The sequence below is a fragment of the Triturus cristatus genome, chromosome 5_2 (assembly GCF_964204655.1).
Source record: "Triturus cristatus chromosome 5_2, aTriCri1.1, whole genome shotgun sequence".
NCBI classification, from domain to species: Eukaryota; Metazoa; Chordata; class Amphibia; order Caudata; family Salamandridae; genus Triturus; species Triturus cristatus.
The window spans coordinates 182,834,103-182,855,792 of NC_140588.1; positions in this window are offsets into that span (position 1 = coordinate 182,834,103).

Below are 21,690 nucleotides of genomic sequence, written 5' to 3' on the forward strand. Positions count from 1 at the left end.
TAGAGCGCTAACAGTCCTACTTATGACAAACGTATTGCACACCTGAAGACATCTTGATTGGAATAAAGTGGTAACTCTTAAAACATTTAATTTAAAAAGGACCAAAATGAGGGGGTTGATTTTGCCATAGAAAGTATGATTAGTGCTGCAGAAAGAAAAATAGGGCACATTTTGAGTGACTTCTCAAATCCTCTTCTATTTCATAAAAAAATTCTAACATGCAGACTGAAATGTGCACTTTCAATACCAGCAGCAGACTTCCCTGGTGAGGAGTAGCTTTACTACAGTGATCTAATAAGCAACTAGAGTGCTAACATTCTGAATTTATAGCAAACGTGGGACACATCTGAATGCCTTCTTGATGGAATCAAAGTAAAAATCTGAAAGTATTTCCTACTGAGGAGACTGTAGTAAATGAGGAAATTAGGAAACTTCATAACAAATAAGACTCCCAAAATGATCACCAGAGACAAAAGAGCCCAAATGTAGCCCAAATATCACCCAGATGTAGACCAAGTATAGCCCAATGACAGAATGTCCCAGAGTGTTCTAACGAACAACTAGAGCGCTAACAGTCTTACTTATGACAAAAGTATGGCACACCTGAAGCCATCTTGATTGGAATAAAGTGGTAACACTTAAAACATTTAATTTACAAAGGAACAAAATGAGGGGGTTCATTTTGCCATAGAAATTATGATTAGTGCTGCAGAAAGAAAAATTAGGGTACATTTTGACTTCTCAAATCCTCTTCTATTTCATAAAGAAATTCTGACATGCACTTTGAATACCAGCAGCAGACTTCCCTGGTGAGCAGTAGCTTTACTACAGTGATCTAATGAGCAACTAGAGTGCTAACATTCAGAATTTATGGCAAATGTGTGACACATCTGAGTGCCTTCTTGATGGAACCAAAATAAAAAACTGAAAGTATTTCCTACTGAGGAGACTGCTGTAAATGAGGTAATTAGAAAACTTCATAACAAATAAATCTCCGAAGATGGCCACCAGAGACAAAAGATCCCAAATGCAGCACAAATATCACCCAGATGTAGCCCACATATAGCTGAATGACAGAAGTGTGCAAAACACTTATTTTTTGTGTATTTGCAGTTTTATATAGTGCAGACTTGTCAGTTATTGGAGTGCTTTACATGAGCGTTGGTTACATCACACAAGATCAAATTTATTTTGGTTGTAGACATGGGGAGATTAAGTGATTTGACCAGAATCACAGAATGTTGAGCTAAAGCAGAAACTCCAACCTGGTTCCCCAGTTGCAAAGTCGGCAGCTCTGGAAGTAACACCACATCCTCTCCCCTAGGTGCAACATTTAATCAAGTGGTCAACTGGATAAAAAAACATGAAGATTACAAATAATTTAAAAGTTCTTTGTCGCTATTTGAAAACTCAGAATATATGTCCTCATTTTAGTTTTTTAGAGCACTAACCATAATTTTGATGCAAATAAGACCCGATCATATATGTAATTTCTAAAGGAAATGCTCTAGGTATTACAGTTTTGATTACATCAAGATGACGTCAGGCGTTCCACACTTTTGTAATAAATATAGAATGTTAGCAATCTAGTTGTTCATTGGGATACTGTTGAGAGGCAGAGGCCAGGGGCATGGACTCTGAAAATTGAAGGCAGGTAGGAGAGTGCAGAGGCAACAATTTGACCACACTGGGCAGGCAGGAAGGGCAGTGGCAGCACAACAGATTATGGAGGGCAGTGGAAAGGGGGGCAGGGGCAACAAACCAACAATACAGGACTGGCAAGAGAGGCTGTGGCAATATAATAGACCATTGTGGGCAGAAGGAAGAGGCAGTGGTAGTACAACCATACATGCCAACAGACCCATTTCAGCCAGGAAACGTCCAATGTTTTTAAGCTCAAATGGGCTTTATTTGATCTGTCTCCTGTCTACAATCTCCTCTTTTTCAATGTAACTCAAAGGGGAAAATCAATACCCCAGTTTTTTTTTCAAAATCTCCCTCTTACCAAGTTCAAAATGTTCGCAAGTATGGTACATTGGATCATGGTAGGCAGGACGAATTGGGGTAGGGACATGGACTCGGATAACAGAGGACAGGAGGGACATGGAGAGGTGCACCAAACTGACCCTACAGGGCAGGCACCAGGGTTTGCAGCAGCACAATACACCACACAGGGCATGCGGGACGGGAGTGCAGCACAACAATCCATAGAAAGCAATAGGGAGGGGACAGGACCATGCACATGGACAACAGAGAACAGAGGGGAAAGAGGCAATGGTAGCTAGTTGACCATAATGGACAGACAGGAGAGAAAGCTGCAGCATAACAGAACATAAAGGGCAGGAGGGACAGATCAGGGGCATTACAATGGAACAGACAAGCCAGGAGGGAGGGAATAGGGGTCTGCACATGGAAACAGAGGGCTGGGGGCAAGGGGGCAGTGTAGGAGCAGCAAGATGACCATGGAGGTCAGGCAGGATGGGCACTAGAAACAAGACACACCATGGAGAGCAACAATGAGACTATGATGGCATACACACAGACCATGGAGGGAAGGTGGGAGGGGGTCAGGGGCAGCTAGCTGACCACACAGGGAAGGTGGGAGGGGCCATGGCAGCACAGAAGACCATGCATGGCAAGCGGGAGGGTTAGTGGCAGCACAATGGCTATGATGGGCAAGAAGGAAGGTGCAGGGGCATGCACAAAGGACATTGGAGGATAGAAGTGAGGGTCAGGACCTGAGCACAGACAAGAGGGTTCAGGGGAAGGGGCCTCACAACAGACCGCGCGGGGCAGGCAGGAGGAGCAGTTGCAGCACAACAGACCAGGGAGGGCAGAAGGGTGTGGCAGTAAAATGGACCATAGAGGACAGGAGGAAGGGGATAGGGGCATGGCATGTGGACAGGCAGGGTGGAGGTGGCAGGGACAGGTTACAGTCATCTGACAATTCTAGGCAGGTCGGAGGGGAGTGGCAGCTCAACAGAACACCCAGAGTAGATAGGAGTGGCAGGTCCATGGAACATGGTGGGCAAAAAGGATGGAGCAGGGGCATGCACAAAGACATCGGAGGGCAGGGGGAAAGAGAATAGGGGCAGCAAGCTAAGCACAGAGGCTAGGCAGGAGGTCAATGATGGGCCATAGAATTGGGCAATGGAGGGCAGGAGGAGTGGACTGGTACATCATGCTAAATGGAGGGCAGTGGCAGCACATCAGACCATGCATGGCAGGAGGGAGGAGGCTAGTCCATGGATTCAGACAACAGAGGATAGGGAGGAGGTGGATGGGGCAGCAAGCTAACTGTTTAGAGAAGGTGGGTATTAGGAACTTTATTGTTTTTAAAACGTGTGTCTGTGCGAACTACTTAAATTATGAACAAGTATGCAGCATATCTCACTTTTATTCAGGAAGAAGAGGACGTTTGTGACTGTGACTCCTGGCTCACTTGGCAGAAACACCCCCTGAAACTCCACCCCCCCATCGCAAAATGTAATGCCCGTGAAAAGGGTAGGTGGACGCAGTGTTATATAGAACATAGTCCTGAGAGAACGATTGAAAATGAAAACTAGATATAGTATATGGTATAAACTATGCACCAAAAAGAGTGAAATAAGATGAACTGGGGCGTGAAATATAATATGCAATACATTGTGCGCAATGACAGATTCATTGGAGACCGCGAGATAGCACAGGCACTAGCGCGTGCTATGCGATATGCGCCTTGGAGTGTAATATGCACAGGGCAGTGTTGTGTAACCTAACTAGTCTCTAAAGTTGTAATATAAAATATGTGCTGGGGAGTGTAACGTTGCATATGCACTGTGACAAAGATATGGATCCCAGATTGTAATATGTATGGCATAGCGCTGTGCGTTATAACATAGGCATCGAGGAAGGCACGTTAGATGAGGCAATATAACCCGTGCGAAGGCAAGTGTGGCATGACATATTCACGGGGTGGTGTTACAGTGCACATGGGCTAGAGAGTGTCATAGCATACGCACTAGCTGGTGGAATACAACACAGAGGTGTGTGGCACTCAGCGGGCACTGGTGGGTGTAACACAGCATTGGCCTCAGCCAGGAGCACACTGTGACTCTCAAGTGAGGTTCGTCTCCTTTCCAGCGAGTACAATAAAAAGTATTACACATCCGGCGGTGGATGTGTGTTTTATTAACCATGAGGGGGGTTTCTTGCATAGTTTAGTCGAATTTTTGTCGAATCCCCTTTGAATGGCTTGGTGTGCGTGTGTATTAAATGTGCCCATCAATAGCTACCCATGTTTGTATAAATAAACGACAAGGGTGTCTACTTGGAGAGTACCCACCGGCGGGGGCGCCGGGATTAGGTACGGTAGGGCGTCAGACACGTCAGAGCTTCACTAGCGGTGTAAATACATTCCACGTGGATTCATTGTATGCATAGTCACCTTTTAATGAATATCACGCAAATCGCCATGGTGATAGGTACATACGGTTTGGTCCAGCATGTCCGAGGTGTTTCTATAAATATATAGTTTTTTTAAATAATAAAAAACAAAGGCCGGCCCAGGGGATGGGGTCCCTGGGGCCATAAGTGGCCTGAGGAGGGGGACAACGTAGCCCCCCTCCTAAATAATTTTTTTTTAAAAAGGCCATGACCCAGGGGTTGGGGTCACCGGGGGCCGATTAAGGCCATGGGAGGGCCAAATTAATTTTTTTCAACAAAAGAAATAAGGGTGCAGGCCCTGGGGGATGGGGTCCCCATGGCCAATAAATTAGAAAAAGAAGGGGGGCCACACAGCCCTCCTTCATAAAAAAATTAAATAAATAAAAGACCGGCATAGCGCCGGAGGCCATGCCCCCTCCTTGCAGCAGTCTGCAAACGCAACCCTGGCCAGTTGTAAGTTGGTGAATTAATTCCCCTTCAATACTGAGGGTCCCTGAGGGCCAACTAGCCCAACAGGTATCTCCAGTATGCGCCAGGGAGCTGCGTTGCAGACAGGTGTTCTGAGGCCACGCCCCATTTTACACCTCTATGCAACGCAGCTCTGTGGCGCTTACTGGAGGTACCTAGTGGGCTAGTTTGACCCCAGGGACCCTTAGGATTCAAGGGGACTTAATCTCTCAACTTAGAACGGCCACAGGGCGAGTTTACACAGTGGTGAAGGGAGGGGACGGGGCCTGAGGTAACGTGTGCAAACAGGCCCTGTGGCGCGTTTTAAGTCTTGTAAGAAACTACCCCTCTTTGCATGGTCACCCCTAACGTTTTGCATTATATATGATGCACTTTGACTGAGTGTGCCCTCGGTCCCTGCCAATCAGGTTCCAAGGACCCATATTCTTTCCCAAAACTGTACAATTGCTCCCACAATTGGCACACCTCTGGCTCACATATTAGTCTCTTGTAAAAGGTACCAGTGGTACCAAGGGTCTTGTGACCAGAGAGGGTCCCTTAGGGCTGCTGCACGTATTGTGTGACCCTAAAGGACCCCACACCAAACACCTACGCCCTGCCATTGCAAGCTATGTGTTGTGGTGTAGCTAAACGAAAAGAGTCGACATGGTACAACTACCTGGGTGTCATGCCTACACACCACTGCCTCATAGGCATGTATAACTCACCCCTATGGCAGGCCTTAAAGCCCTAAATCAGGGTGAACTATACCTTAATTGAGGGCACAGCTGCATCAGCAATATGCCCCTGCAGTGTCTGAGTCCATTTTGGACACTGTAAGTGCAGTGAAGCCATTTGAGTGCATGGGGTGGGAGCTTGTCATCGTGAACTCCACAGCTCCATGATGGCTTTACTGAAGTATCCAACTTCTCAGCATAATGAACCAACTCTGATGCCAGTGCTGGATTTATTATAAAATGCACTCAGCGGGCATCTTAGAGATGCCCAATGAAAAACTACCAACTTCTAGTGTATTGGCTGACTGATCGCTGCCAGCCAGCCAGCACCAGACAGGAAATAATTCCCTTTCAATCCAGTAAGCGCCACTGCTCTGCGTTGCAGAGAGGTGGTGCAAGCCATGCCCCTTTTTACACCTCTCTGCAATGGCACTTACTGGACGTACCTAATGGGCTATTTTGCCCCTAGGGACCCTCAGGATTCAAGGGGACATAATCTCCCAACTAAAAAAACGGCCACAGGGCGTGTTTACACAGTGGGGAAGGGGCATAAAGGTGTTCCTGTGATTTGTTTGTTTTTTCATTTTCATTTGCGCTCCTCGCAACAAACCATGTTCTCTGCCTGAGCCTATGTTTTTCGTTTCTATGTTTTGCACAATTTCCGTTGTTCATACAGGACACAGGTTTGTGTCCCACTTTGTGCATTATTTGTTTATTTTGATGTACAAGTAAATTCATGACCACTGTCCGGCACCTGGTAAGACAGAAGTTTTAGAAAGAAGTTTAAATAAAGTATACCATGCACTTGGGTCTTTGTCTCTCATGGAATTTTAATTTTCAGTGCAAATGTAACTAGTGTCTTACGATCTGTAAATGAGATGGGGTTTAGCGGGACTCCTGTTTTTAACACAAATGTTGATAGTGTGATAGTTGTTATGTGAAAGAAAGGCATGGGGTCCTGTGCTTCCCCCCCAGCTCTTCATCTTCTCCTATACATCCAAGAGTTTTCAAGGCAGGTAAAATGAGTTCACCCAGTATAGGATGTGAAGGAATCCGGTGTTGGGTGGGGACGGGGGTTGTTGGGGACAACACAACATGGTTATGTCTGTGTAAACCCTGTGACTGCAGAACAGCATATTTTGCCGCTCAAATGTTACATAATGTGCTCCTGCATTGGTTTATTGCTTCTCGTCATCTTCTGCTCACCTCAACCAATCCTCTTCACTCACTACTAATATATTAAGGGCATTGCTCACTCCAGTTCACCCCTTTTTAAAAGTACTTGGCACACGAATAGTAACTGAAAGGTAGGTATACAGTTAGTGGAGTGCAACTGGAAATTAGTGAAGTGATGGGGATCTTGAACTGTGCTGAGGCTCACAAGGGGGACATGATGCTGTTAGAACCATAAAGCACAATAGGGTGTTTGTTGCTATGAAAGGATTTTGGTCATTGGAGCTTATGACAAACTGTGGGGTGGATCAGGCCACTCATTGCATAATGGTAACCAATCAGGCTTTGTGTGAAGTCACATAGAAGGTGGAGACATTTCGCAGGTTGATGAAAGAGCTGGGAGTCATTTCATCCATTGTAAGAAAACTGGGCATGTGGTGGCAATAGGAGTGGTGTAAGTCATAGTGATGGTGACTTAGATTGCATGTGTTATTGTTTTTCAGCGGAAAGGCAGGTGTTGTGATATGGGTAAGTGGGAAATGTACCCCTTTGGTAAACTATGTGTGTTGCATTGGTGGCAAGATTAGCACTATGGCCTCACTTGATGTCTTCATTTTGAGCCATTTTTATGTGTCTTCATTCTTGATTCCCTCTCCACCTCTCTTTCCTCTTCTGGACAGTCCTATAGGGAGCCTGATAATTTACCAGTGCTGCAGAACTCCTTAGAAATGTAAATCATCAAATAATTAGATACATTAATTACTGGCAAACTATCACTCTAACTTTTGTGCTGATCTCAGTTTCAAAACTGCTAATAAAGAGCCCAACAAGCTGAAGAAAATAAGGCAGTCTCTTTACCCAGCCTTACATTGCTACCAATAACTAATAATCAGTGCCTAATTTAGGCCGGAAGTTGCAGGTGGACAGAATGTTTGTGGCCGAGGACTTATGTTACATAATCAGACTTTAATTAAGAAAAGGAGAGAGAAAGGCAGATAAGGGAAAAAGAGAAAGACAGGAAAGCAGAGGCAAATGGAGAAAGTAGGTATGCAAAAAGAAAAATTTGGATAAAGGAGTAGGCAGTGTTTGGTGGTAGATGAAGAAGCATTAGGTGAAATGAAGACTAGGCAGCCTTGATATTTGGCAGTCCCGCCCATCGGCATCACCAGCAGAATCTTCTGAGGAAACTTTGGGCCCTGGCAAGTTCACAAAGTAAGCACTGTCAACAATAGGTATCTCTGAATGTTTCTCTGTTTGGGTTTTGAGATCAATTTTGACATCATTCATCAATATTCTTAAAGGTGACATCAGAGATAGAAAGAATAAAACAATTCATAACTTGTTCCATATCAAATTTCTATTTAATAGTTGAATGTTAACGTGAATACTGAGTAATAATAAAAAAATGAAGTTCTCTGTCACAATAATTCTTATTGGTGATCTCCAGCATCATATTTCCATAACCGCAGGTAAAGCAGGTGAAGAAGACCGTCAGCTGCTTAGTCAGTATAGCTACACCTAGAAGTAGATCAGACCTAGCTACAAGGTACTTCATTGATTCCAGCCATTGGCCGAAAAAGATCCAGGATGCCTCCAACAAGGACCTGACTACCACCATATTCACTCATGTACTCAGTGGTCAGACAGCCTTTCCCCTTCAAATATCTATCAGTAGTCGGAATGTCAAATGAAGACGGGTTTACAAATGAGCAGGCATCCCCGCGGTTAGAGGAGGGCCCTTAGTCGCACCACAGACCGGAGCCCAGCCTTGTACAGGAAGTGCATGTGTAGGAGAGCGAGTGGTGGTGTCCTCAGGAGATGCAACAAGAACTTGGGGGGGCATATAAGGCGGTGCACCAGTGATTTTGGCCTCTTTGTCCCTTCTCACACCGCCTGGAGCTGAACTGGAGCAACCGTTGCCTCGTCAATGGAGACTGGCAGGTCCGGGGCAGATAATAAACAGTTATACACAAGAACTAAGATTCTGGGACTGGACTGACTGACCCTATGAAGAGGTATGATTTGTCGGAACAACAGGCAGGAGGTGGAGTGGACTGACCTGCTGGTGGTCCTGGACTCTCCTGCCCTAACCTGTGATGTCTGGATTGGAACTTTGGGGAGGATGCTTGTGTTCAGGTACCACAGTGGGCTGGTGTACTATGCGGAGCCCTAGATTTCAAGTTGTGGGACTCCTGTGGGTTGGAGGGAACGTGGCAAGTGGCCACAATGATCTTCCTGGTAAGGATTTGTTGAAGGGTGCAGCAGGGTCTTTGCATTGTTTTCCGGGATGGAACCATGGAGGGCAATTGTTCATTGGGGCCTGCTGGCACAATGCGCACAACGAATTTCATGATAATATGGGATGGACATGCATAGACTGCAAATGTGATATTTTAATTATTTGCTCATCTTCCTTAATTCATTTAATGCCTATAAAAGACTGTTTTGTAGAAGAATACAACAATATCCCCCTTTCTCGACTTGGCTTATGAATAATTTTGTCTTACTGTAAATAAATGCTATGCAGTGGATAAATAAAAATTGATCACATTTTTTTCCTTAAGCATTACAGCCACGCAAGAGGTGATCGTTTGAGGGGCGAGTGGCATGTTGTGCGTGTTCTATGAGTGACATTTGATCATCCCATGAATGATATACTAGGGAACCAACACATGACATTTTTGGTCAGTTAACTGATACATTAGGGCGAGAATAAATTACATTTTGTTCATTAGTCCTTGGTGTGCTATAGGAACGAACCAATATTTGCGTTTTCAACAACGCAGCATATTAGGAATTTTTTACTAATATGCCATAGGCTGGTTTTGATATAAGCCAAGGAGTCTTGTATTGCAAGCAGAATGTATGAGCTATCTTGGAGAATGTCTTATATATATATTACAAACTTGTGGGAATATGTGAGCAAGATTAGTGATGTTTTTTAGTAAAGTGTGATATTTGAGTACAAATACTTTTTTATCAAACTGGAAATGTTCTATGGGCAAATTTGGCATTCACTGGTACATATCTGGTAGAATCCAGTGGAAATGGCCAGCAATTTCCCCTGCAGCACATTTAGAAGGGTTCTAGTAAAACATTGCATAGGTAGAGAATGAAAAATGTTGGTTCTGTACCAAATAACTTAAATAACAAAATATTTGAACTGTTTAAAGTTCTTCTGATCCTGTTTTCTCTTGTGGTGGAGAAAAGGTTTTCACTGCTCCGTGCACATTAAAATACAACTTGTAGATGAAATGTTCTTTTCCCCCCTTGTACATCCGTGTCACTTACCAGTTGATGTAGGCTGAAGAAACAGTTATTGTGATAATCTTACAGAAACAGAAGTGCATAAGAGGACAAAACAGATACTTAGTGGCTCACAAGACTTTACAACTTTTATCTTTTTCCCTTCTTATTCCTTCTACATCTGTTTTAAATTCTTTTACCAGTTCTTTGATTTCATCTACAAGGGGTTGTCCCTTTGACATGCCAGAGCAATATTGCTTTATTTCATTCTTTGAGGTCGATTACGATGTCGGTCAGAAAGCATTCCGACCGAATCTGTCTTGGAATGGTTTCCGACTGAATTGGATCCGGGGAGTCCGACCTAGTGATTGCGATGCTTGTGGATACTATTCGGTCTGACTCCCATTGACTTCAATGGCAGCCTGTGTTCCGACCGGATACACAGGCTCCGGTTGAATGAAGAGGTGGTTGGGGAAAATTATGTACCCTGTGGTGGGCACCCCTTGGTGCCTGCACACTGTGCATGGTCTGAAAGGGCGGTCCCTAGGGTACCCCCACAGGCCCCATTCGGAAGAATCTGGGTGAAGGGGGGCCGGCTACGGGCCCCCAAAGTTAAATTCTGACACCCGATCCGAGTCAGAACAACCAATTTGTAAAGGCTGTCCGAATCTGACATCATAATCTCTCGGTCGGAAACACAGTCTGTAAACCTGTACGTGTCAGCTGTGAACGACTTGGTTCCTCCGAATGCCATCCGGAACCCATTTGGAAAGTTTTAATGCTTTACGAACATCGTAATCGGTCTTTCAGAAACCTTTTCCGAATTGGTTGGAAAGACGGGTTCCGAATCGGGTTCGGCAGACCCGAATCTGATTCGAAGCCTTTCCAAACAGCATAGTAATCGACCCCTTAGTAGTTTATCACATACATTTCTTTCAATGTATAATGTTTGGTGTTTGTTTTATTGGTGCAACAAAGACCTGAGAAGTAGAAACGGCTTCATGAAAATCCTTGAAACACTTTCAGAACTATATATTACAGAATCATCCAAAATATGTCTTTTAGTGAATACAAAAATAAATTTCAATAAACTATACCATGGGGCATACTAGAATATTTCTCACTACATGTTCCTAAATCATATACGTAGTATTTTGGAGGAATAATATTAGGGTTGGCAGGAAAAAGTCCAAGAAAAGTGACATCCTTTAGTCACTTTTGCCACATAATTTTCAGATCAAAGCCGGAAATATACGAGATGAATTTATGCAAAGAAGAATCTGAGGTTTGAACTGAAAAATGATTTAAGAAGAAAACGTACAATGTTGAAAATCATGCGTACATTTTGGACACATTGTCAACTTATGAAAATAATGCTCAAATGCAGCTGCTTACCTTTGTTCACACGCCATAGATTTGTCTTCACATGATATGAAATCGCCATAGTTATAGCATTATAAAGCCCCGACCATGTGATGTATACGTATAATGACTGTGAATTGCTGTTCAGTTGGCAAACAATTGTCATGTGATCAACCATGAAGTATCACCAAAAATCAGCCATAAAATTTAAATCTAATCACACAGAAAACTGTCCTTATGGAAAAAATGAGATTGTGAATGGATGTATGACACAATCATGCATGCTTTTACAATGCATTCCATTACAACGCGGGAAAAACAACAAACACATTGTTACCACACGTTCCATTACCACGCAAGTCGTTACAACGAGTTGCCTTAGGTAAGCGCTGGACTTTGGATCTGTATATATTACTATTCCAACTCCAGTCTGTGCAACAGTAGGGAAGGTGTTGGATTTAAAATCCAGCAACATGTTCCCTAATGCAAGTCGTTGTAATGACTTGCATAATGATGGAATGCATGGTAATGGAACTCGTGTAACAACGAGTTTTTTGTATTGCCCATGTTGTAATGGTACTGTGTAGTTCTGGCTGCATAGTAAAGGCTGATTCCCTTTTGGAAATACAATTCAACAACCTGCAGCCCCATTTACACTTTGAACCTACTGCTGCAGTACCTCGCTCATTTTTTCCCATTAATGCTAGGCCTCTATGCCCCACATCCTGGGTTCTAGGCCTCTGTGCTCCACATCCGGGGTTCTAGGCCTCTGTGCCCACATCTGTGCAGAGGTTCTCTTCACCTTAATGTCTTAAAGCAGGAACTGCAACCACTTTCTTAACATAAGCTCTTTGACCGTAGAAGTATATCACTTCACTATATGGGGCATATGTACAAGCTCCTATCGCCACCGGAGCATCACTTTTTTTTATGCTCCAGTGGCCTAGTGCCATTTCTCATATTTACATTTACATATGTCCCTTTCGGCCTCTGCTGCAAAGGGGCGTGCGATGGGTGTTGCAGTGGGTGTTCCACTGCAACACCCATTACTTTTTAGCACTGCCCCATATTTACAAGGCTGAGACAGCACCAAAAACTAATGCCAGGGAATACCTGGTTTTAAAATGGAGATACGAGGAGAAATTATTCATTTCTCCTAGTTTGTTTTGCTCTTTTTGTGTCGAGCAGAAAGCAGCACACATAGAAGAGCAAATCACCTTAATTGATTGTTTATGTGCAGAAAGGTGTCCCTTCCTGCACATAAACAATCGCCCCCGCAGCGCAGGCAACCTTGCAACATGGTGGCAGGGTGCTTGCGCTGGCGCTTGGCAGATTTGTTTGCACCAGAGCTAGTGAACACTCAGGGGTGCGATGTATTCTTGTGAAAAACAAAAAGAAATGAATGTGTCCTCATGTAACGCAACTGGTGCAATGTAAGGTGCTCTGATCTCCGATTCCTTCGGGTCAAGATTGCGCTATATAAAACTCCATAAAATAAATATATATGTGTGTGTGTATATATATATATATATATAGAGAGAGAGAGAGAGAGAGAGGGGGGAGAAAGAGAGAGAGAGAGAGAGAGAGAGAGAGAGAGAGAAAAGCAAAGAGTGTGTGAGACAGAGAAGGACTGTCCCTCCCGCCATAGTGGTTTAAACATAACTCCACCATGACCTGTGTGGAATCGTTATTACAGCCAGAAGGAAGCTTTTTAAGGCTGGTGGAGGTGACTTCCTCATGGCTGGTCCTCTTCTGTACCAACACGAATTAAAGCCGATAGTCCCTAGGGCCATAAAATAACACACCCCAGTTGCTGTCTGACATATTTCATCATCTGTTCTTCAATGCCACTGTATGGGCCGTTGCTAAAGTTCTATCAAAGTAAGTGTAGCTGCACCCCTTAAAAGAAGGGGAGCAGAGAGAAAGCGCTTAAGGAAGATACATAACATTTAATCTTCCGAATTCTTCCAAGAAACCTCCGACTTCAAAAGAATCTCGCCTGTAAAGGGTGTTTTTTGTTCAACTAGAAGAGCGAATGACCCCAAGCAGTGAGTGGAAGCAAATCCGCCATTAACACCTGATCTCAAGTTGTAATGGTCTGCGTTGGATAAAAGTAATGGTTATGATCTCTTTAGCTCGCAGATAATAAAGAGTGGGTCTGCATTAAAACACCCCCGCTCTCTGCCTAATGTAACTTCGCTTTTAGCATTAACAAGGAACGTATGGCTATGAAATAACAAAAGCTGCCTCCGGTGTCACAGGCCGGCTTGTTAGGGCTTTCAGAAAATTAAAATATGGCCTGCAGCTCCAAGGAAGGGTATGGCTAACATTACCACATGCTGACAGCCCAGGAAACGCCCCCACAGCATGGTAATAGGGGGCGATATATAGAGGGCCCTCAGTGGTGAATTCACACCTCATTGCTGAGAGAAAGCATCATTATTTCAATCAAAATTGCTCTCAGATGGGAAAACTATTTAACACACAGTAAAGTTTATGCACATAAATTAGCACACACTAACCAAAGCTTAGCACACAGCGCGTGCTTTGTGGAGGCAAACGAGCACCAACTGCACAATGAATTCCTTCAAACACATTGCAGATGTTCAATAACTGGTTCTTTGGAGGGTTGTGGGGTGGGGGCAACAAGCCTGCAAATATTACTGACTTAGTAGAGGCTTTAGACAGGGATGTTTCTTGACTTGATCATATTTAATGTGCCTGGAGTTAGAGCAGGCTTCCAAAAGTGTACAATGCTCTGTGACAATACCATTGTAACAAAACCTGCTGCACACAGGAAGAGGAACACGGTTGTTCTTGATGCTTCACTGCTAGAATTTGCATTTGGTTTCACAAGAACAATTGACTGGCCAACACCATTCTGACTTTTCTTTGGCACCATTGCCTTCTGTAGCCTTACCATGCACATGACCAGTGGCTAAAAAGTGGTCCTATTTACATTTCCTTCTCCATAACTCAATCCAATATTTTCTTCTCCCAATATACATTGTTTCTCTTCGATGAACCGTAACACATGATGTATACTCAATAGCTTCTTGGCTTCTTTTTCTGTCCCTTAAATCCAGGATCAGGGGAATTAGGCAACCCATCAGTTAATAATTATGGATTAAGTGCACTTGCCACACAATCCACCGTGTGCTGCATAATTTGCAGATTAAATAAATATATTTATTTGTTTCTAGCTCAAACGCACCAACCCTTATGGAAAAAGTGCCCCGCATGGTGCTATGCAGTGGCGAACACTTCTAAGGTTAACTAGTATTTTTCAAACACTGATTGCTGTCAAAATATCAAATTTTAAGGGGAAATGTTTGCCAAAACAGTACTATGTGTATTCAAATGCCAGAATTGTGAAATAATACAGCCACGGAATGTGCAGCATTACACTCCATATTTTGCCTTTTCTTGCTGCACAATTTAGACCACCCCGCCACATAATTTAGTCTTTTATTGCCGCATTCCAGTGGTCCTGCTTAAATTGTAACACTTTGTAGACGCATGAAAGGAATCGAAGAATTTAGACACTCTGTCAAAGCCTGTGGTTTAATTTCAGCCTGCAGTTGCAGGAGTGAAGACCAGGAGATACATTTCATCATCAGACCCAGAGCTAGATTGAGAAAGACACTAAGGGGCTTATTACAATGTCAGTCGAAGTTGCTCTTGGACCGACCAACACGCCTCAGACTTGGTACCAACCGACTTCCAGTCAGTGGTTCTGACTGCCTGATAATGATGTGATCGAACACTGTTCGGTCTCACTTTTCTCTATGGGAGCTTGTGTCAAGGCTGTAAAAAGGCCGTAATACAGGCTCCTATAGAGGAATGGGGGTGTGTGTAAAGCCCTGTACCCTGTGGCAGGCACCACACAGTGCAGGGATTTACAGGGGGGTACACTAGGTACACTCTAGACCACCAACTGTAGGCCGCAGGGTGAAGGGGACCCTGCTAGGGGCCCCCAAAATCACTTTCTGACAGCCTATCTGTGTCGGAAAGGCCGTCACGGAAAGGCTGTCGGAAACCGACATCGTGATCCCGACGGCAGAAACGCCATCCATAGGGGATTACTGTGCATTTCTGACTGGCTGGGAGACTCCGAGAGCTAGTCGGAACTGAGATGGAATGACCGTCTAGTTTATATTCCGACCGTGCCGGTCATAAATCCTCCGACCGTGGTTGGAAAGCTTTCAACTTGCAGTCGGAGGCATTCCGGCCAACATCGTAATCGGCAACAAGAGATAGCAGGTATGAAAAATAATCTGCAACAGTGAGATATAGAGACAGGACATGCACGGTGGTGGGTAAAGAAAGGACACAAGACTAAGCAGCGCCAGGAATACAGCACTTGGGCCCCTGTACCAGCAGCGGGCTTCTGAGCAAAATTGTGGGCCCCTGCATTTATAGTTTTACAAATTAAGCACTGCAGTATTTCACAAAACATATTTTGCACCGAAGTTCAACTTAGATACTAAAAATGATCACTTTGTGGCAGTAAACTCCCAAACCTGATTCGTACAGTTACACTTGGTGGGATTTTCATGTGCTGCGCTCGTTTTTGAATGTGGGGTGATGGATTTTGTATATTCTCAAATGTAATGTTGAGTGGGTTTGTGGGTGTTAATTGGTTCACCTACCTGCAAAAGTAGGCGAATATTAAAACATTTGAAATCTTGTTAGTATTCACATATGTTTTGCAAGTAATTCCTAATCCCCTGGAAACATACATATGTACTCCTCTCAAAGGCAGGGTTAGTGTGTTTCCAGTGTGCAAATGTTGAGGGAACTACCTATGTTTTACAGAAGTTTCAAGAGGAGTGGTTTATACTGTTCCCATGGAAAAACAAAAAAGTTGAAAATGCAAATCCATATTGGTGTCAGACTTAAACATTCCTATTTCTCCTACCAGCGGCAAACCCACGTGCATGCATTTTATGCATTGAATTACTGAAAGAAATCCATATCCGCCATAGATTTCCTTCACTAATTCTTTGACGCTTATACAAATCAGGTACATGTATACAAGGGAAACCCAAAGATCGAAAGGGACCAAGGGTACTTGAATAATTTTAGAGACAACGGCCCCTTAACAGAAAATTAATTACAGTCATTCTGGCTACAAAAATCAGTTCCATAAACAGATTCAATGATCAAAGTTTTCAATTATATTGCTACATTTCGAACAAAAATTTAAAATGACCCAATCGCGAATAAGTTTTAAAAACCAAAGATCAAGAGAGGAAAAAAACAATGAACTGAAACAAACAATGAGCAAAAAAACTATAATGCACACAAAACCAGGTAGCAAAAACTGACAACAAAAAACATAGTGACATAATACATGCAAGCAAACAGTGACCAACATTAATATAGCACCTTTAGGTCACTTCTTACTAAAAGCAAAACACTACTGCACCCAAAACAAAAATACTAAAAAGCATAGTGCAATGGGTCAGAGTGCATGTCGACGAAATTTCTATCCCGTAAAAATATGAGATCGTCATCAGGACCGAGGATCAGTTGCCTGGCATGGTATCAATTGATATATTACATGAAGCACCATACTTTCAACAATCTGTAATTAGGCAAACAACAGGCTTTTTCAACGCAATTAGTGCCTGTTCATGAGTATTATACGAAGAGTTAGCACCTACTAAAGTAGTTCACTGCTGTATCCAAATAATTGCGGCGGATTTAGTGTTGGGTCAGCATAACACAACTGTGTTTTAATTCGGAACAACTTCTCTATTAAGGCATTTATTCCTACTTGTGGTTTACTCTCGCATCGTATTGAAAACACATGTTAATTGAAGCAGCACTAAAATTGATTGTATCTTTATAAGGGTGAATATTTGGATTTCTCCCACAGCTGCCGCAGTTTTTTTAATACAACAGTGCAACTTTAATCATTAAATCTGTTTATGGAACTGATTTTTGTATCCAGAATGACTATAATACATTTTTTGTTAAGGGGCCATTGTCTCTAGAGTTACTTATAAAATTCAGACATTTGCTCCAAAGATTTGAGTACATTTACATGAGCAAATGTAAAACTTTTTTACGTGCCCTCTGGATGGAACCCTCAGAGATTTACATTCTCTGTCTAGCAGCAAGCGCATTTCCTGGAAAGGGATAAAGGTGTAAATGGCTATGGGTAAAAGAAAACTTATTAATCTTCTTTTGCTATGTTAGAAACAAGGAGACTTCTGGATTCACATCAGGGATTGGATATAAAGGTGAGTGCCTGGCTTTGGGTGCAGCTTTTCCCGTCTCGTCTGTTTGATAAAAACTGCTACGGTACTAAGGGCCATAGTTAGAGTTAGGCAGACTGAGCACTACATCACAAGAGTGGCAGATGCCCCATCTGCCCTATTAGATGTGAAGTGTAGCTTATCGCCTTTGTAGTTCGGCATGAGCCATATGCCTTGTTTTCACACAGTAGAGTCTACATAAGACCCGATATCTGTTCACCTAGCTCTGGACTTTCAAACTGCTTGTGGGGTGTCCAGTGCCATGACTGCATTTTCAGTGGATGTACAAGAACAACCACCGTTGTGCACCCTTACCTTCATTGCCCGAGACCACTGGCATCTTCAAATAGTTGGACTCATTCTAATTCCTGCCACAAGTGGAAATCAGGAGCAACTGGTTGTGGTTCTGATTTAACATTCCGAGTCAGACTCAAATGGTACATGTAGGTATTTCCCCAAGGTGTTTTACCAGCTGATTCTGCTGTGAATCTCAAAATGAGTCTGAATTTTCTACTCAAGACCTCACCCGCTGAACAAGCAAATTGACCTCAGTGGATTACTTGGGTTGATACACAACATTAATGTCATCACTACCAGTTGGCCCACATGAAAAGGAGGTGAACCAAAGTCACTAAAGAGTTGCCTTGCAGTTTCTGTAGCAGCTTGAATGTGAATGATTTTTGGAGTGTGCTACCCAATTGTGAGCTTGGAAAATTTAAAGTATGTATTCCATGCGAGTGCCATCAATGTGCAGACTCACTACCATTAGGAAAGCTTGATTGGCGTGATTGTCTCAGAACAGAACCCATAAGATATGTGCTTCACTCCTTGACACCAGCTCCAGGTTGCCCTAGATTATAGCCCAAGGCAACACTTATAGTTAGAAATTAATGAAGCTTCACATGTGTAATTAAGTGGAGCTTTAGGAGTGAGATCTATCGAGATCTTCATCTCATAAATGCATTTCTGCTTAGCAATGAGGAGATGTACGGATTGAAGGATTGCTCATAAGCAGGCGTAACCACCCTGGCAAGCTGTTTACCTTGTACCGCAACCTTACAGAATTCCAAAGGCAGCATGCAGCTCCGTTCTTGATGTTAAAGGCAATCTCTGGTGAAGTCTTCCAGCTCCATTCATTAAGATGTTGCTGTGAGGTACTCTACTAGCAATCCTGGCTTACTCCTGGATTTCCAAGAGCACGTAAGGCACACTTCCGGCTTGCTTCTGAAGTTCAGGAGTAAGTGAGGAGTACTTCAAAAGTAAGTCACGCTGAGTCGTAGCACAGTCTTAGTGAATCCGGCATTGTATCTGCATCCTACCCACGCAGGAATTTGGATGCAGCATTTAGGATTGTACTTTTCAAGGTAGTGCATAGGGATTTATCCAAGCTTACATGTTTTTAAACTTACATATTTTTTTAATAGAATCCATGGGGGGCACTGGTTGTGTAAGCAGTGGCATGAGTCATTTGAAAATGCCCTTCAACTTTGCATGAAAAGGATAGAAGCATTATTATTATTACCTCTATGGAGACCATACTTTGTGCACTGCCTCGATGCAAAAGAGGACATTGGTAATCCTGCAAATCATATATATGAAGAAGAACTATAGAGATTGGATGTGCACTTAAAGGCAACTAGAAAAAATGTTAAGGAGACACATCATTTGTTCAAGCTGGCTCACAAAACAAGTGGATTTGTAGAAAGTCAAGAGGCAGAATCAACGCAGACAGCTTCAACATATGAAACTGACAGCTCACAGAACAATGAATTCATAATCAAGTAATTGTTGTCTGGTTTAATGAAAAGATACAAGAGCGACTGTGATTCAAAAGCAGTCTCACATTGCAGCAAGAGACAAGTATGGGAATGAAAACGTGAACTTTGCACATAGCGCAAACATCTAAAAGGAAAGGAAATGAGTGTGGTGTAGCTCGGTGGTGGCTGGTGATCTTTACAAGTGGTGGGTTATAATACATGTCATAAATACCAGAGAGCAAGACAGACTTCTTTTAGGAAGGCTTGAGGGTCCCACTCTCCACATTTTTTAATTCATGGGCTAAAACAGTACATTTTAAAGCACAATTTCCACATTCACAAAACCCATAGACTCTAAAAGGGCATTTATGAAATATTCAAGTACTTTCACAGTGTGCCAAGTCAATGAACCCTTCTTCTCCACAGGAATTGACTCAATTTATTTTCCAAAATGTGAAGTTTGTGCCCCATACGTCAATAGTCACCTATTTTGTGTCAGTGCCAGCCTTTTGTCATGGATGCCCCCTTATTAAATGAGTGCCTATTCATGCCAATAATTACATATAGTATGCCAGTCCCAGAATGTTGCTGTTGATACAATCTATTAACCATGGGTGACCAATACATTAAAAATGACCTCTAGCATGTCAGGGCCAGCATTATGTCCTAACAACCTGTCCCCTCCCCAGAAGCAATGATTATCCTCCCCAATGCCAAACAATATATCTAGTATGCCAGGACCTGCATTTTGCCAAAAGATGTTCTCTATACCAAGAATTCCCTCTAGTGTTCTATAGCCAGCATTCTGCCACAGGGGCACCAGTATATTGCAAGGGTTTCCACATATGTCAAGAATTACCTTCAATAACGCAGCACCATTAGTTTGCTGCGGATGAAGCTTATGCCAAGAATTACATCCAGTATGCTAACTTCAACATTTTGCCACATGTATCCCATGTGCTAGTGATTACCTCCAGCTGCAGACTTGAAAGAAAAAAACACACACAAAACACACTCTTACTCATTCATGGGCGCTCACGCTCCCTCATACTCACTTACACTTGTTCTCAACTCATACTCCCCCACTATCACTCTTTCACGCACTCATTCATTTCCACTCACACTCACTTGCAATCACTGTTATTTTTGCTCATTCTCAGTCTCACAGTCTCACTCTCACCGAGACAGTCTCAATTACGCTAGCTCACTCATTCTCTCTAATAGTGTCACTCCTTTTCTCTCCTTTTCACTCAATTCACCTGTCACTCACTCTCTCACTCACTTAAACACCCACACATACACACACAGTCTCACGCATACTATATCTCTCTCTCACACACACTCACAAAAGGATGCACTCATATGAAAGATTTGTTAAACTCACCATCACTTGCCTGCACCAGTCTGCTTCAATTCCTCGCCTCCTGGTGTGCAGACCCTAGGGGAAGCTACACAGTTCCTTCCTGCTTCAGACATTAAAGCTTGAAACTGAAAGCTGAAGCCTGTGCTTTGCATAACATGCCCTGTGCAAGCTTCAGCTTTCGGCCTCTTGCTTTTTCACTTTTCCCTCCCACATCTGATCACATCCTAAGGTAGGTACAGTGAGGCTCCTGACCACATCCCACCATGTGATGAGATGGGAGAAGACGAAGTGACACACTGATAGCCCCTGGCACTTAAAGGCTTAAGCGGTAAGTGCCCAGGACTACCTGTGATGGTGACAGTGCAGTGCATCACAAATGGGGTGGTATCTGAATGTGTCAGAACCCTTAGGCTACAGCTGGGATTTCATCCGTCTTCAACTATCTCTCTAACACCTGTCACAGATGCTGCTACGTACCTGAACCATTCATCAGACAGATTCACTTACTGAGACGGCTATTCGCAGGGAAGGTCAGCATTGTTTAATACCAATAGTCAATATAAGACTGTCATTCACTCTTGGTATAATAAAAATGGGCAGAAAACAAGGAGGTCGGAGCCCCTACAAACATAAGACTGAGCTGCACTGGCAAAGATTTGGAGAGCATGCTGTTTGTGGAAGCCCAATCCATAGTTATGGTCAGCACCTCTTTATCCCACCTTCACCGTCTAAAAACAATTCTGCCCTTTGATGGTTCCTCTTTGTATTTTCAAGTAGTAAATGCTTTCATTCAATCTAGACTTCATTTTGCGAATTCAATCTACCTTGGATCTCCAGATTAAATCTTGTGTTGACTGCAACTTGCTTAGAATCCTGCAATACAAGTGCTTGCAAACCTTTCCAGAAGATTGCAT